This window comes from Prionailurus viverrinus, chromosome D3 (assembly GCF_022837055.1).
Source record: "Prionailurus viverrinus isolate Anna chromosome D3, UM_Priviv_1.0, whole genome shotgun sequence".
In the NCBI taxonomy this organism is placed as follows: Eukaryota; Metazoa; Chordata; class Mammalia; order Carnivora; family Felidae; genus Prionailurus; species Prionailurus viverrinus.
Window position 1 is genome coordinate 17,510,306 of NC_062572.1, and position 15,825 is coordinate 17,526,130.

At 55.8% G+C, this 15,825-nt stretch overlaps 1 protein-coding gene across 4 annotated transcripts in view; it reads left to right on the plus strand.

Annotated features, from left to right (window-relative positions):
* Positions 1-570: 570 nt before the first annotated feature.
* The window catches only part of WSCD2 (WSC domain containing 2), a 115,616-nt gene continuing 100,361 nt past the window's right edge, over positions 571-15,825 (plus strand). For 3 of the 4 annotated variants that reach the window (XM_047828258.1, XM_047828260.1, XM_047828261.1), the window contains exon 1: positions 571-973. The gene's annotated coding sequence lies outside the window, so the exon portion shown is untranslated. Of the gene's footprint in view, positions 974-2,880; positions 2,992-15,825 lie in introns of those variants that run through there. The other variant, XM_047828259.1, reaches the window with a different exon arrangement.

Consider the following 15,825-nt stretch of genomic DNA (forward strand, 5'->3'; position numbering starts at 1 on the left):
TTGTGGCAGTTGCTATTTGCAAGGTAACCTGCGAAGCCTCCTGAACGCAGCAGCAGCAGCAGCAGCAGCAGCAGCAGGAGCAAACCCTCTGCCAGCTATTCGGCGCTTCCTCAATGCCAGCAGCTTGGCCCTTCGCCTCATCGGCTCCGTTAATTCTCCAAACCACCCCGGAAGCGGGTCTGCGAGCCCATTTTACAGGCGGGCAGACCGAGGCCGGGAGGCCTGGCGGCCGCGGGAACACCGGGTGGCACGCAAGGAGTTAAGCGGCGGCGGTGCTGTGGCTCCGCGCGAGGAGCGCGCCCGGTCGAGGCGCGCTGCTGGCGGCGGCGGCGGCGGCGGCGGTGGCGGCGGTGGCGGCGGCGGAGCGGGGAGCTCGGGCCGGAGACGGGAAGTCCGGGCGGCGAGCGAGGCAGCGCGCGAGGCGGCGAGCGGGAGGCGAGGCGGCCGGAGCCCCGCGCCCAGCCGCCGCCCGCGCCCGGCGCGCCCCGGGCTCGCCCTCCCCGGGCCGGGTGCCCGCGCGGGGCCTCGTAGCGGCGCGGGGCGCCCGCAGTGCCGCCCGCCCGCCCGGGCGCCAGGCTCGCGGGAGCCCGGCTTCCACTTCGCGCCGCCGCCCGCCCGCCTCCCCGGCTCGCCGGCTGGCGTCGCCACCGCCTCCTCGTCCCCCGGCCGCCGCTGTCGCCGCTGCTGCAATCCAGGACGCACACTCTTCCACTTTCCCGCTGGCGGCGCGCAGGACGCCCCTCGCGCCGGCCCCGGAGAGCTAGCCCCCCCGCCCCCCGGGGCCCCGGCCGGAGCGGGCTCGGCGGCCAGCGAGGAAATCCGGACTCGGCTTTCCCTGATGCCACTGCAGCAGCTGGCAGCCGGGAAGGCGCCCACGGAGCGGGCGCGCCGAGCGGGACGCGCGAGCCGCGGAGGGAGACCCCGGCGCCTGCTGGGCTCCGCTGGCAGAGTTTGCAAGTGGCCGCGACCCCAGGTAAGGGCTGAGGCGCCCCGACCGGGCGGGAGGGCTCCGGAGGGGAGCGGGGCGCCGAGCTGATGCGAAACGATTCCTGCTGCCCCCAAGACCGGGCTTCCAGGTCCTGCCGCTTCCCCGCAGGCTGGGGGCTCGGCGCCCGGAGTCAGGTGTGTAGGGAAAAGCCGAGCGAGTGGTGACAACCCAGCGTTGGTAAATGACAAACTTTCTCTCCTCTGGCAGAGGGTGGGACATTCCGGCTCATCCGGGCGGCCTTCCTGCGGGCATCCCAATGGGTCCCCAAAGGCAGGCAGGCAGGCACTCGAGGCTTCTCAGGCTCAGCTGGGCCACGGGGAAGGCGGTGGGCCCCTTTAATTTAATTCACGAATTACCCCCCTTTCTTGGCCAGTTCAGAGTTCCGAGGGAGAAGGAGCTGGTCATGTTTCCAGTTTGGCTTTACGAGGTGCTCGTTGCGGTGATGCTGGGGTGCATGCGGTTTCCTGGCGTCTGGAGCCGGCATCCAGCGCTGCCCAGGGGACGGGCTTTGTGTGAGTGCTTTGCAGGCTTGCTTCTGTCCATTCCTGCCCTGTGTGTGTCAGGAGGCGAGGAGAGGACTGGGGACGGGGGACCCACGCAGTCAGAATCCCACGGCCCCAAGTGTCATCCCAGGAAGGAACTCATCTCCTTGGCGGACACCCTAGGAGAGGTGGGGATCACCTCCCATTAACTGCAGCTCCTTAGATGAGCAAAAGACTTGGCGGAAGTTACCTGGGCCGCTCAATGAGACCATTCAGAGCCTGGGGAGGGACCAACTTTGTGTGGAAAAGGGGCTGGAATGGACAGCTGGGTAGAGGCTCCTGGCATCGTCGTCTGTGGCTCTGGGGAAGTGGGTAGTCCCCCCACAATCTAGATCCTTCGAGGCTCTGCCGAGCCCGGCACATAGCTCATGAGTTCGGCCAGATTATTCTTCCTCCTAACGAGATGCATGGTCTACAGAGGCCACCTGGTCTCTGAGGATCATTTTGGAGCCACCCCAGTGGTCGCAGCCTTCTAGATGCATCGTGCTTCTTAGCCGGGGCTACAGCCTAGGGCTCGGGTCATCTCGATGGACTGTTTGGTCGGTAAGGCAGGTGGTAGAAGTGCTTCTGACTGTGACCTGAAGGGTGGAAATAGTTCGCTGGTCCTGCTTGGGCTGGGCCTCTGCCTCCGGGGAATGGCATCGCTGTGCGATTCTGGGACTGTTCTTGAGGTAGGGGTCTCAGGACCTTCTGTTCTTGCTTAGGATTCTGACCTGGGACCCTGCTAGGAGCTGCCTCCCTGGGCTGCGGAGACCTGAGGTCAGAGGCTGGTGCTCGCTGGCCCAGGGCAGCCTCGTCTGTGGGTCAGAAGACGGAGCTGCCAGACTGCAGTCAGTTTGCTGTGTGACTTTGGGCAAATCGCTAGACTTCCCTGGGCTCCGGTTGCCACCTCTGCAAGATGGAGAGATTTCACGTGTCCTCGGAGGTCCTAGTGCAGACACTCTTCGGCCCTGAGCGCTCATCAGGGATGAGGTTTTCAAAACCCCGTAACGTAGTTCGGTGTGTAAGAGGCGTCTGAGTGCGTCCAGTTGCTTCGCCCTCCGAACCTCGGCCGTCTGTACGGCGGGGAGTTCCCTGTTCCTGTTAGGAAGGGTGTGGGTGGGGGACCGACATGGTGCGTGGAAAGTGCTTACTGTAGAGTCTGGTGAGGACTGGGGCTCCACGGACACGGGCAGGCAGCAGCAGGGCTGTCTGTTTTCAGGTCTCGTGTGTGAGCACGCGGGTGCCGTTTTCCCCCGGGGAGGCTGTCCCTGTCCCACCTGAGCGGCAGGTGATGGCGACTGGGGGGGGGGGGGCAGGACCCTTGTTCTCTCCAATCAGCTGACACCTGCAATCCCCACCCCCTTACTGCTTCCTCATAAGAGCTCCGCTGGGCCAGCAGCTCCTAGAGGGGAGCTCGGGGAGGTCTGGGAGGGATGCCTGCACCCAGCTGCTGCGTCGCCATGACGACAGAAGGTGGAGGTAAGCTGTCTCCATGGCTTCAACTTTGCGGCTGTGTAGGGACCCGGGGCCAGGAAGTTCAGGGGGTCTGGATGTCAGGCACCCGGTCTGCTGAGGCTGTTGGAACAGGCGAAGCTGCTGTTCCCTACAGGAACAGCTGCGCCAGGGAAGGTGCTGTGTGTGCGTGGGGGGGGGGGGAGGGTGGGGGATAAGGGAGAAGGGTTTCTGAGATTGCGGAGAAAGGCAGTAGGTTGGTCAGTCTTCTTTCTCTCTGAGTTGGTTCCGAGGCTTGGGACATCTGTGTCCTTCCCCACGCTAGGGCTCCCCTGGGTCCATGCTGAGCCCACTGGTGGGGAAGGCAGACCTCACCTCGGCCGCCCCGGAGTGAGTTCGTGGGCGTGCGGTAGGGACTCGGGCAGAGGCAGTTCTGCGGGGAGCTCGCTCAGTCCGTGGCCTTGACTTTTAGGACTCTAATGAGCACTTTGTTTTCTTGGCAGAGTAGGACGTGGGTGTGTGTGTGTCGATGCTGTGTGTGAGCGCGTGTGTAAACGAGTGCGTTCTCACGAAGGTTTGTGCACATGGGCTCACGGGAGTCTGACTTACGTAGAAATCTTACGTGTGTGTGCGCACGTGAATAGTGTCAGGCTGGGTGTGTACTTGTGAGATTGCGTGTCCGTGGATTTACGAGTGTGTGTGTGTGTGTGTGTGTGTGCACGTGCCTGTGAGGGAATGGGTGCCTGTGTGAGTCAGAGCAGGCGTGGGTGTGTGTGCACACTTGGGAGCGTGCAGCCGTTGGGTGTATGCGCGTTGGACGTGTGTCTGTGACCGGGCAGGTGCCCGGCCGCTCGGCTGCACACGTGGGTCTGGCGGGTCTGTGTGGCGATGCGTGTGTCGGAGAGGCCAGGCGGGTCTGCCTGAGTGCGACGTGCTTTAGCAGCTGTGCGAGCTGCCTGCACCTGTGTGTGGGGGCGTTTGTGAGCGCCTGCACGCGTGTGCAAGGATGTGGTGTGGACTTGTGGTATGCGCCTAGAGCCTGCACGTCTTCCAGCGTGCCTTTGTGTCTGTGCACATGTGTATACAGCGTTGCACACTTGCCCGACTCTGTGTACGTGTGTGGACCTGGTTGTTGGGGTGCAACCTCTGTGAGCTCGTCTGTGTCTGTTTCTGTGGGTGTCTGCCTGTGTGTGTGGCAGGGTAAACTTTTTGTGCATCCCCGTGTGTATATGCGTGTATCTCTGAGGGCGTGTGCGCCTGTGTGTGGCATTGCACGCTCGATTGTATCTCTGCGTGTACGTGTGTGTTTCTGAGGGTCGGTACTGGTGTATTTGTTGCAGCGTCCATTTGAGCGTGTGTCCGTGTGCAGGTGTCTCTGAACGTGTGTTTGGGGGTTGCGGTGTACCTTTTGCACACATCTGCTGTGTATGAGTGAGTTTCTGAGTGTGTGTGTGCCTGGGGTGTATTTTCCTGTCTGTGGGGGTGGTAGGATTTCTGCGTGTATAGTGTGTGTGTGTGTGTGTGTGTGTTCTGAGCATGTGCATCTCTGTAGGTATGTCTGAGTGTCCACAAGGGTGTGGGGGGGGGGGTGTAAGCACTACCAAGAGCTTCTCAACAGAAGATGTCTCTGAACCTTTGAAATTGCCCTTTGTGGGAGCCTGGGGGCTCAGTCGGTTGAGCGTCCAACTTCGGCTCAGGTCGTGATCTCACGGTCCGTGGGTTCGAGCCCTGCGTCGGGCTCTGGGCCGACAGCTCGGAGCCTGGAGCCCGCTTCTGATTCTGTGTCTCTCTCTCTCTCTGCCCCTCCCCTGCTCACGCTCTGTCTCTCAAAAAGAAATAAAACAGTAAAAAAACAATAAAACCACTCTTCGCCCTGCCCCCCCCCCCCCCAGGTTGGGACTGTGTTGTGCTGCGCACCCACCAGGTGTTGCTTCAGTGATCTGTGCCAGCTCCGAGCAGGTTGTCGTGACGTTATGTGTGCAGTTTTTCAAGTGCCTCTGCTCTGAAGTCCCTGTACCGCCCCCCCCCCACCCCGCCCTGGCACCTCGGGTCTCTCTCACCCAAAGCCCGCGCTCAGGACGGTTGCTGAAAAACTCACAGATGTTAAGAGCGCAGGTATAATTTTAGGCAGAAGGTCTGAAAATAGGCAGCCTAGGATGCACTGAACGTCTCGACAGCAGTGTTTCTAATTAGGAGCAACTTGTTTTCCTTAAATAAACAAATCAAGTGAGGAAAGAAATTGCCTGAGATTAATGGCTCCCCGGAGCAGGTCCAGATGTTGGGAAGATGGCGATGGGGTCCCCGAGGACTGTAAGTGTTGAGCGCTTGGGGTCTCTTCCAGATTTTGACCACATGCTGATAGGCAGGGGCCGGACAGGAAGCCGGTGAGGAGGGCAGGGCCGGCGTCGGGCCCCCTTTCCGAGCTTTGGCTGGTGTTTGGTTATTGGGGTATAGAAGCATCACTGGCCTGTACCCCTGCCCTCAGCTGTGAGGCTCTGCCATTTTTCTCCCTCAGGGTGCTCCTTCACTTTGGGTTTGGCCACGTGACTGACTTTGGTCATTAGCGGGAGGTGGATGTGACTGTGGGTCCGTTCCAAGCTTAGGTCTCGAGGTCCGTTCCAAACGCCTTGTGCGTTTCTGCCGTGGCTAAGGGAAGAGCTCCCCCAAGGCCGCTGGTGCCCCTCAGCCTGGCCCCAGGATGAACACAAGTCCGACCACCCTGAGCCCAAACCTCAATAAAGAGCCTAGCTCAGCCAAGCTCCTTCCTGCTGGCCACAAGCGGGTTAGCGAGGTCAATGTTCTTTATTGCGCGTTCCTGGGGTTTTATGGTTGTTTGTTACGCACCGTTGCTGTGGTTGTAGCTAACCGATGCAGTTAGCAGCAGTCTGTATTTCCTCCTCTTTCGCTGCGTCATGAATACCTGTACTTCTGACCGTGGATATCCCCCTTCCTACCTTGCTTTCCGCTCATCTCCACCTCAGCGGTGATAAGGATGATGATGCATGATGTTTTGGGAAGTGCTGACCAGACATCATGCCCCAATGCCCTGGGAGGTAGTTTTCTGTTATTGTCTTCTCCTGTAATCTAGCACAGATTGCCCCATCTCACAGCCCAGAAGAGGCATCCCGGGAATTTGCACCCAGATCCCTGATGTCATAGACCATTTTTTCAAAAATCTTTTTCATGCGTATTTATTTATTTTGAGACGGAGCGAGAGCTCAAGCAGGGGAGGGGCAGAGACACAGGGAAAGAGAGAGTCCTAAGCAGGCTCTGTGCTGTCATTGCAGGGCCCGATGCCGGGCTTGATCTTGTGAACCATGAGGTCATGACCGGAGCTGACATTCAGGGCAGATCGCTTAAGTGACCAAGCCAAGCAGGCTCCCCCAGAGACACGTGTTTGAAGACGATGATGTCATAGTGCCTCCCCAGTGCCCGCAGGCATTTTCGGCAGGACTGACGGCATAGCATACATTTGGCCTTTTCTGTTTAACGCACCTGGAGGCTGGATAGGCAGGAATGAATCATGTCATCGAAGTGGGAAGGGTCTGTCTAGATCGAGGAATGATTTGTTCATTCATTCATTCATTCATTCATTCATTCCCACATTCATTCACTCAGCATCAGTGATTGCTGATAATCCGTATTGGCTCAGAATCTTACAACTGTCCTGTTCTGTGCTGGGCACAGAAGATACAGAGGTGAGAGACCCCAGTTCTGTCCTCAGGCGCCTACAGTTTGGAGAGGAGGAAGGAGGCAGAAGAGACTGGGATCCAGCCTAGTCTTGACCTCTTCCTGGGAGCAGCTTCAGCCCTCCCATCTGGCTGTTGAAAAATCAAAGGTCGTCATGTTGACTAAGTCCTTCACACTGTGCTTGGCGCGTGGAAAACCCCTATAAACGGTATCTTTTCTTCCTCATGTTCTTTCTCCTCCTCTTCTTTTTTATGGAGGAGACAGTTGAATGTCATAGCCAGAGCAATGCCGAGGTAGCCGAAACCAGGGGTCACGGGTAATAACCGTCTTTGTCTGAAACTGTGAGGTATTTCAGGAGGCGGGATTTAGTGCCCAAACCAGAAGAATCCCATGCAAACCAGGAAAAGCTACTTACCTTAGTCTTAGAGGAGGCGTTGGACCCCACTTGGAACGATTTAGAACAGAGCTTGCTAAACACAGGCCAACTCCAATCCACCGACTGCTTTTATAAATAAAGTTTTATTGGGGCACAGGTGAGCCATTCATTAATACATTGTCTATAACTGCTTTCCGGCGATAACTGCCGAGTTGAGTAGTTGTGACAGAGTCCATATGGCTTGCACAGCCTGAGATATTTAGTATCAGATCCTTACAGGAAAAAAAATTGCCGACCTCCGAGCGAAAAAGCCCAGCCAGGGTCCTGGGCGTCAGCCAGGAGTGGGGAGGCAAGAAGTCAGTGCACTTGGCTGAATCACTGTGGATCAGGTGGTACATGGGGCTTGCCTCCAGGGGCTCAGGAAGAGGGTAGCAACCCCAGAGGTTTACGGCTTGGAGAATTCTTAGATGGGGAGATGTAGACCCAGAGAAGGGAAGACACTCCAGGGCCATCCAGCCAGTGGGAAGCAGGTGACTAGGGTCTTAACACCTGGCGACTGGAGTATAGCTGGGTGCTCTTCTCACCTCCAACTCCAACAGATGCATCCTGGAGTCCTAGGCGGCAGGAGGGCCCGGCCCCGTGTGCTTCTCACGTCCAGGTGTTCAAGTTTCTAGCACAGCTCCCAGGTATATTGTTAAGGTTGCTGATTCCTTTAAATTCTCTGTGTAGCCTCGCGAGTGCAGGTGACGAGAAGGGCCTCCGGATGGGAAGTGAAGGATCTGGGTGCCCACTCTGCCACCCTTTGACTTTGTGGCCTTGAGCAAGTCTTCCCCTTTCTGGGCCTTGGTTTTTCCATCTGGAGAATGGGAGAGGAATGATAACGTAATTGCTAAGGACTTTACCAGTAAGGCCTTTGATGGTCCCATTTTCTTTCTCGTAGGCGGCATAGCCCCAGAGTCTTAAGATCTGTGCCTCTGCTCCAGGGTTGTCCCGCAGGATCCTGTTCTGCGGACCCTCCTGAGGATGAGAATAATGATGGTGATGCTAATGGGAATCATCCTCCTGGCCTCCGTTTGTAGGGTGAATCAGAGCTTCACTGCTGTTCTCTGACTGAGTCCTTGTGACAGTCAGTCCTGTGAGTTAAAGGACCCCTGTCTCTTCAGGTGAGAACACGGAGGCTCAGAGAGGTTCGTTCGCTTAGCAGGGTCACACAGCCAGTAAGGGGCAGAGCTGGGGTTTGAGCCCAGGTCTGACTGACCCCAAAACCTGTGTGCCCGGCCTCTCCTGTGTCCCCCCTCTGCTGTGTGGCCACTGGCTTTCCCAGGTGGAGGCGATGAGCTATTTCAGGAACCCCTCAGAGGCAGGCTGCTTTCTCTTCCCTGTGATTTATTAACGTGGGCGTGTCACGAGCCAGACTGGGCCCCGTTCTCACAGGCCTGATGATGGCCAGCGCAGGTCTGTGGGCAAGGCTGCGGTCTGGGTGGGAGTGAGTGACCGTGCATGGCCAGAGGGTCACCCCCCCCCCCCAGGACACTGAAGGGCAGGTGACTCACATGGACCTGAGGCGCTAGGACTGTGTGCATTGGCAGATTCACAGCCCCTGGACCTCCAGGAAGCTGGGGCCACACGACGTTTGCCATGATGAACCATGTAGTTTCTGGAGATGGCAGACCATTCGTGTTTCTCCTTCTCTTAGATTGTCCCAAAGGTGAGCCCTACTGTGCCGGGATGGCCCTGATGTCTCCCTGCACAAGGTGTCCATTGACGAGCGAATGGCCTGGGTTCTTTGTCGTTTGTTTGAATGCCCATCCTGTGGGACAGAGAGAAAATCCAGAACCTCTGGAACCATCGGACTTGCTTTCATTCTCAAAAAGCTTTTAAGCATAACACCGTAATGACTGCGGCCGTATTTCCTGGAAACTCTGCTATATAAAAAAATAGAACAAGAAAGGCATCCCATTCAATTGCCACAGTGTCTGTATCAGGAAAGAGCCAGCATTTCTCGCTCAGAGACTATTTACTCATACTTTGCACACCATTCTGATGAGCTCGGTGACCTGATTTCCCAGACTTGTAGCCTCTAGAGGGAGCAGATTGGACATGTGTGGGTGGGTAGAGAAAACATGGTGACCGCAGCCAGGAGTGACAGCTGGCAGCCTGAGAACAAGGTACAGATGAAGAGATTATAAAAATGAGCATGAAGGGGCGCCAGGGTGGCTCGGTCGGTTAAGCATCCGACTTGGGCTCAGGTCATGATCTCGCCGTTTGTGAGATCGAGCCTCGCGTCAGGCTCGCTGCTGTCAGCCCAGAGTCTGGAACCCGCTTGGAATCCTCTGTCCCCTTCTGTCCTCTTCTCTCCCGCTCAGTGTCACACCGTGTGCCCTATCGGAGAACAGCAAAGGTGCTGGCTTCTGCGATGGCGTTAAGGACCAGTGAGCCCCATTCGGTTGGCAGAGCGAAGGGTGAAGCATCATTCATTGTATAAAATACTTCAGTCCCCGTGGTTAACTGATAACATGTTTCTGTGTGCGATGCTTCAGGTGTCTGAAAATTCTCTGAGACGGAACACTTCGTTTCTTACGGTGTTGAGTGAGTGACATCTTCCCGTACCTAGGAGAGTATCTGGCACATGGTGGGAGCTCAGGAAATAAACACTCTTTGAAACACCCAGGCAAATCTGGGTGTTCCCGTGCCGGTCTCTTCACAACAGCCAGTGAGCGGTTCCATCTCTGGCCTCAGTGTTCTCATCTGTAAAAGGGGGGGGGGGTGGTGTGCAGCTGCAAACGGGCTAACGCTGCTGCTGAAAAACCAGAGCACCTCTGTCTGTGCTCGGCGTGCGACTTGGGACGTTTGCTTCCGTCGCGTGTATCTCATTCGGGAGCCAGCCGCCTGCAGAAAGCAGGCTGGCGGGGGCACTACGAGGCGGGGTTCTGGCTGTCCGCTGGTTCGCGTGCAGAAAGGCCCTCCAGCACAAGACACTGGGATGGAGTTGGGTGATGAGCCAGCCTAGTCGATGCCACGGCCCCAGAGAACGACAGCAGCACCTTCTACACCCGTGTCCAGTGGCCTGCCTCACTCCGGTCTGATTTTGGAGCAGGGACCAAGACCTTGGTCTGCACGGTTGAACAGGCTTGCGTTCCGTTCTCAGCTCTGCCAGTTACCTGCTGGGCGATCTTTGGCAAGTTGCTTGAGCGCACCGTGCCTCCGTCTCCCCATCTTTGAAATGGGAACGATCCTGCCAGCTGGGATGCGTTGTTACGGGGATTCGGCGAGATCACGCCCGGTGGCCAGTAAGTACACGGTGTGATCATCTAAGCCAGAAAGACAAGTCGTTTGCTCACGTGGGCGTAGCTTAGGTGTCTCCTGGCATTAAAGTATCCCTGGGCCTCTGTTCAGGACCCGTAGGGGAAAGGAGGCTGCCATTGGCTGCATCTTCCTGAGACCAGCTGGGGCATCGCCTGGAAGTTTTTCTCTTTGAACTTGAGCATCCTCTTCCATTCGAAAGCACATTTGGGCATCCGTTCATTTATGCGGCGTTCCTTTATTGGGTGCCTACCTCATACGAGAGCTTCCTGGTTCCGTGCTAGGCCCTGGAAGGTGACTCCAGCTGGCAAACCATCCAACAAGAACGAATCTAGCAAGGCACAGGCTAGAGGGGCAGAACCGGGACTCAAACGCGGATCCAACCCTAGAGCCCCTAGTCTTTCTCAGCCTGGTCTCCTGCCTCGGGCGCCATGCACACCCAAAGGCGGACGTGTGGGCAGATTTTGAGACAAGCTGGGAGAACATGGGTCAGGGCCGTGGACGTGGGAAAGGGCAGTCCTGGTGTTGAGAGAATCCGTGGCATGCCGACCCCCGGCGGGGTTCACCCGTTTGTTTGCTCTACAAGTCTTTATTTGAGCACTTGCTGTATGCAAGCCCTGCGAAGACAGTGGAGACAAAAACAAGACGCTGTCCTGCATGTGGTTACAAGTCAAAGTAACTGTCAGGAGGCAAGGTGCCTGACACCGGCAAGGCACAGATGAGGGCCTTTGAAAGGAAGGCTGCCTTGAGAAAGAGAAAAATGGGCTGGGATCCGAAGGCTGAGCAGGATTAACCAGGCGAAGGATGGGAAGACAGAGGAAGCGGCATGTGCAAAGGTCCTGGGGTAGGAAGGAGACTGGCGTGAACCAGGGACACGGACGCCGGGGCTTTTAGGGTGGGGAGGAGCTGGTACACGATGAAAGTGGACAATTCTCAGGGTCTTGTGGACTGCGTATGTGTTTTGTCCTTTATCCTTGTAGCAGTGGAGAGCCTTGTAAAGATTTGAAGCGCAGAGTGTGAAATGATTGCATTAAATCCTGGTCAGAGCCGCAAGAAAAACCCCGCACCCCCATGTGAGGTGGGAGCCCGTTGAAATCCCAACAAAGAGGGAGCCGAGCGGACGGCAGTGATTTCAGGATTTCAGCCTCGTTATGCAAAACACACAGCCTTCTAAGGGAGAGGTGAGCTTCGGAAAAAAGAGTCAACAAATTAGTTTTTTAATCTGCTTTAAGTTGCAGAAATGCCCCGTCTTCCTTCCATTGTCACCTGATGGCCTATAGGCTATTTTAACTTTTATTAGAGAATTTGTTTTTTTTTTTTTTTTTTTAATTAAAGGAGTTTTTTCTTTTTGAAAACCAGATCCCAGCCGTGTCTCGATAAGAGAGAATTAAAAATGGCACTGGGGAAATGCCACGGAAAGCTTTGATTTTCCTCCTTATGGCATCTGAACTGATTTAAATAATAATTATATATTTCATCATGCTGCCACCGCCCCTCCCTTCCTGGCCTTCCCAACACACCACAGTTTCCCAGCAGCTCTGCACATACACTGTCCCTAAAATCCTTAACTCGGGGCTCCGAGCGGCGCGGGGACGGCCGTAAGAGACCCATGAGATTTCTGACCTAAGTGCTTTAGGTTTAGGGCAAAATCTTGCTCAAATTCATTGTTAGCAGTTCACAGCTGTGTGGCCTTGGGTAATTTACGTCAACCCCCTTAGCCTGCAATTGGTCACTCATGTAAAATGGAAATGACCTTAGTGTTTATACTTACCAGGATTCTTTTGGTCGTAAGAGACAGAAGATTCATCTGAAACGTCACTACATTCTTATCCTGAGGCACGCAAGGGAACATCTGGGCTCGTGTAACTAGCAGGTTAGCTTCAGGTGTGGCTGGGTCCAGGGGCTCAACTGTGTCACAGCTCTCTCGCTTGCGCTCTCTCTCTCTCTCTCTCTCTCTCTCTCTCTCTCTCTCTCTTCCTCCTCCCTCCCTCCCTCCCTCCCTCCCTCACGGTTTTTTGGTTCTCCTTTTCTCTGTGTGCGCTTCCTACCGAGGCAGGCTCTGGCTGTCTTCTGGGCACAAATGCCCATCAGTGTCTCCATGTTTACATGGTGCCAGCTGCAAGCCCAGTTCCAGCAAGTGCTGGAACTGAGCCCTGGGGCCTCCTGGGGCCAGTCACCATGGCCAAAGAAACAGAGACATGTAAGTTGGCCCCAATCTAAGTCACGTGACCCCTGGAGCCTTGTGGGGGTGGGGCAGATACTCTTGGCTGCTTCCTAAGCCACAAAGACCAACAGGGGGAGAGGGATGGGTCCCCGAAGGGAAAATGGGGCCCCGGGGAACCGAAGAAGGGGAAGTGAATGCTGGGCAGACTAAAATGACTTCTTGGTAGGCCGTCTGCTTGTCACCAGTTGCTGGGACGCTGAAATGAGTTCAAGCACGCGAGGTCCTCGCTATGTGCTGACTCGCGTTAGTATTGCCATGGCGATGATTGCCACCGGCACGGGATTCTAGAAGCTGTGGGGTGGGGGCGGGGGGGGGTGCTCTGCAAGTAGTTAGGGTGATGGGGACACCCCTGCCCAGGAGACTCGGCCTGGACGTCCCCTTGACTGCTGCGAGCCTTGGACCTGTCCCTTCCCTTCCAGCTCTGAAAGCCACTGTCCATAACAGGTTCCCCTCTTGTGTCACTTGACCAGCCAAAAGCTGTGATGGCTCAGGGGAGGTGGGGAGGGGTCGCATATGCAGACCCCTTCAGGGGCAGGGGGGGTCCCATGGGAAGGAGACAGAGCAGAGGGACAGTAGTGAAGCAGAGACCAGCTGCCTCGTCCTCAGAGGCTCTTGCTTCTAGTCCCAGCCCACTGTCGCAGGGGAGTGCGGAGCCCTGGGTGGCCACCTGTTCTCCACTGTTTTTTCCAAGAGAATTCCAACGTTTGTGTTTGTTTAAGTTTGTTTACTTTTTGAGAGAGAGAGAGAGAGCAGAGGAGGGGCAGAGAGAGAGGGAGAGAGAGAATCCCAAGCAGGCTCCACACTGTCAGCGCAGAGCCCGATGTGGGGCTTGAACCCATGAACCGTGAGGTCATGACCCGAGCCAAAATCAAGAGTCGGATGCTTAACCGACTGAGCCACCCAGGCGCCCAGAGGATTCCGAGGCTTTACGCAAGATTCACCCAGTTGTAAATGTTGGCCACCAAATTCAGATGTTTCTATTTTATTTTATTTTTTGTTTTTTTTTAAACATAATTTTCACGTTTATTAGTATATGCAAACAAAGAAGTTTCCTGCCCCCCCCCCCCCCCCCCCCCGCCATCCCTCCTCACACTAAGAAAGCAGCAGAGGGGCGCTTGGGTGGCTCAGTCGGTTAAGCATCCGACTTTGGCTCAGGTCATGATCTTGCAGTTCGTGAGTTCAAGCCCTGTGTCTGACTCTGTGCTGACAGCTCAGAGCCTGGAGTCTGCTTTGGATTCTGTGTCTCCCCTGCTTGTGCTCTGTCTCTCAAAAATATATAAACATTTAAAAAAATTTAAAAAAAAGCACACTGTCCTAGATTTTAAAACGCTACTTGTGAAGTTATTAGAAACATACAAGTTTTTAGTCAAATTCATGGTCCCTTCATATAGTAGGAAATACTGATTGTAACACACAGGACAGACCAAACAAGCATGTCCGTGGGTGTATTTGGACCAGTGCTGTAAAGTCAGGTGTCCCCAGCGAAGGGGACACGGAGCCTGTCCTGCCTGAACCGTAGAGAGCTTGTGTTGTGGATGACCTCAGAAGACACACCCGGCTCAGTGTTCTGGAAACCGGGGTCATGCACGTTCAGCATCCTCTTGGATGGTCACAGGGGGACCTTTACACTGTGAGCTGCACCGTTTGTAACAGGCTCTGTGGATGGAATTCTGTGAGAACAGCCGCTTAGACGCGGTTCATTTTGCTGCCCGAGATTATTAGCGTTCTCTCTGATTTCCTGCTTCACACTGTTGAGTTCCTGGTATCAACCTTCCCCTGCAGAGGCTGAGAAGGTAATTCAACCGCCGTCCCTCCAGGTGAGGGAGGATTCAATCCTGGCTCCCACTGTCTGCTGTGTGACTGAGGGCAGGTCACTTTGCCTCTCTGAGTCTCTGTGTGCTCTTCGGTGACGGGGATCCTCGGAGCTCCTGCCTCCTGAGGAGGGGTCAGGCGCAGAGTAGGTACTCGGCAAAGCTCAGCTTCTCCTGGGAGCTGGTTCTGCTCCTTCTGCATTAGTTTGCATATACTAATAAACATACTGCATATACTACATACCAGGCCCTTTCCCAGCACAGACGCCCTTTTCTGCTCACAGCAGCCTGAGGCTTGCGGCTTTACCGTCACGATCACCTTTTGTACGGGTGTGGAAACTGAGGCTCTGAGCAGTGAGAGGATTCGCCGAGGTCACAGAGTGAGGGCACGCAGAGCTGAATTTGAACTCCAGCCTGTGTGCATCCAGAGGTCGTGGCTCTTCGGAGAGGGGGTCTACCTCCTTAGGGAATCAGTTGGGCATATACACCAAACCGATGGGTGTAAGGACCCCTTAGCTGCGGAGTCTAGACCCAGCTCTGCTGCTAACATGCTGTGTCACCTCAGGAAAATTTCTTCACCTCCCTGGCCCTCTTTTCCCTCGCTCCTGAAAAGACTTCGTTCCCTTCCGCCACCTCGGGGCCTTTGCACACGCTGTGTCATCTGGCCGGCATGCTTCCCTCCCCATCGCCACCCTTCTTCACCTGGTTAATTGCAGCTCCTGCTTTGCGTCTTGGCTGAAGCATTGCTTCTGAGAATTGCTCTGGGGCTCCCTTAGACCGGGTCAGATCTCCCTGCCATGAGCTCTCCAAACTCTGGATCAGTCCTTCAGGGTCTGTGATTCTAGCGCTGAGTGACGATTTAAACTGCCCCGTGTTGCCTCTACCGGACTGTCTGCTCTGGGTGAGGGTCACAACACCCCCGAGCCCCCCTGCTGGGCTCACACTCCAAACCTGCCACACGGTGCAGCAAAAGGGTGTGGTTATTCCCTGAAATTTAAAAGGAGGGCTGAGGGCGCCTGGGCGGCTCAGCCAGTTAAGCATCCGACGCTTGGTTTCGGCTCAGGTCACGATCTCACCGTCTGGGAGTTCGAGCCCCGCATCGGGCTCTGTGCGGACAGCGTGGAGCCTGCTTGGGATTCTCTCTCTGTCCCTCTGCCCCTCCTCTCCTCGCGCGCTCTCTCTCAAAATAAGTAAAACTTAAAAAAAAATAAACAAAAGGGGGGCCGAGGACCCTCATACACTGCCGGCAGGAGCGTGAATTAGCTCGGCCGCTTTGGAAGACCACTTGGCAGTGTTTGCCGAAGTGGCGTGAGACCGCCTCTAATCTTCTTTTCCGCTTTGGGATGATAGACTCCACAAAAATCAGGGTGTATGTATATATCCTCTACTTCCTGGTGAATCTGTCACGATAGGTATGTGAGGATATGCGTATGCTCATATAATAACACCATTAGAGT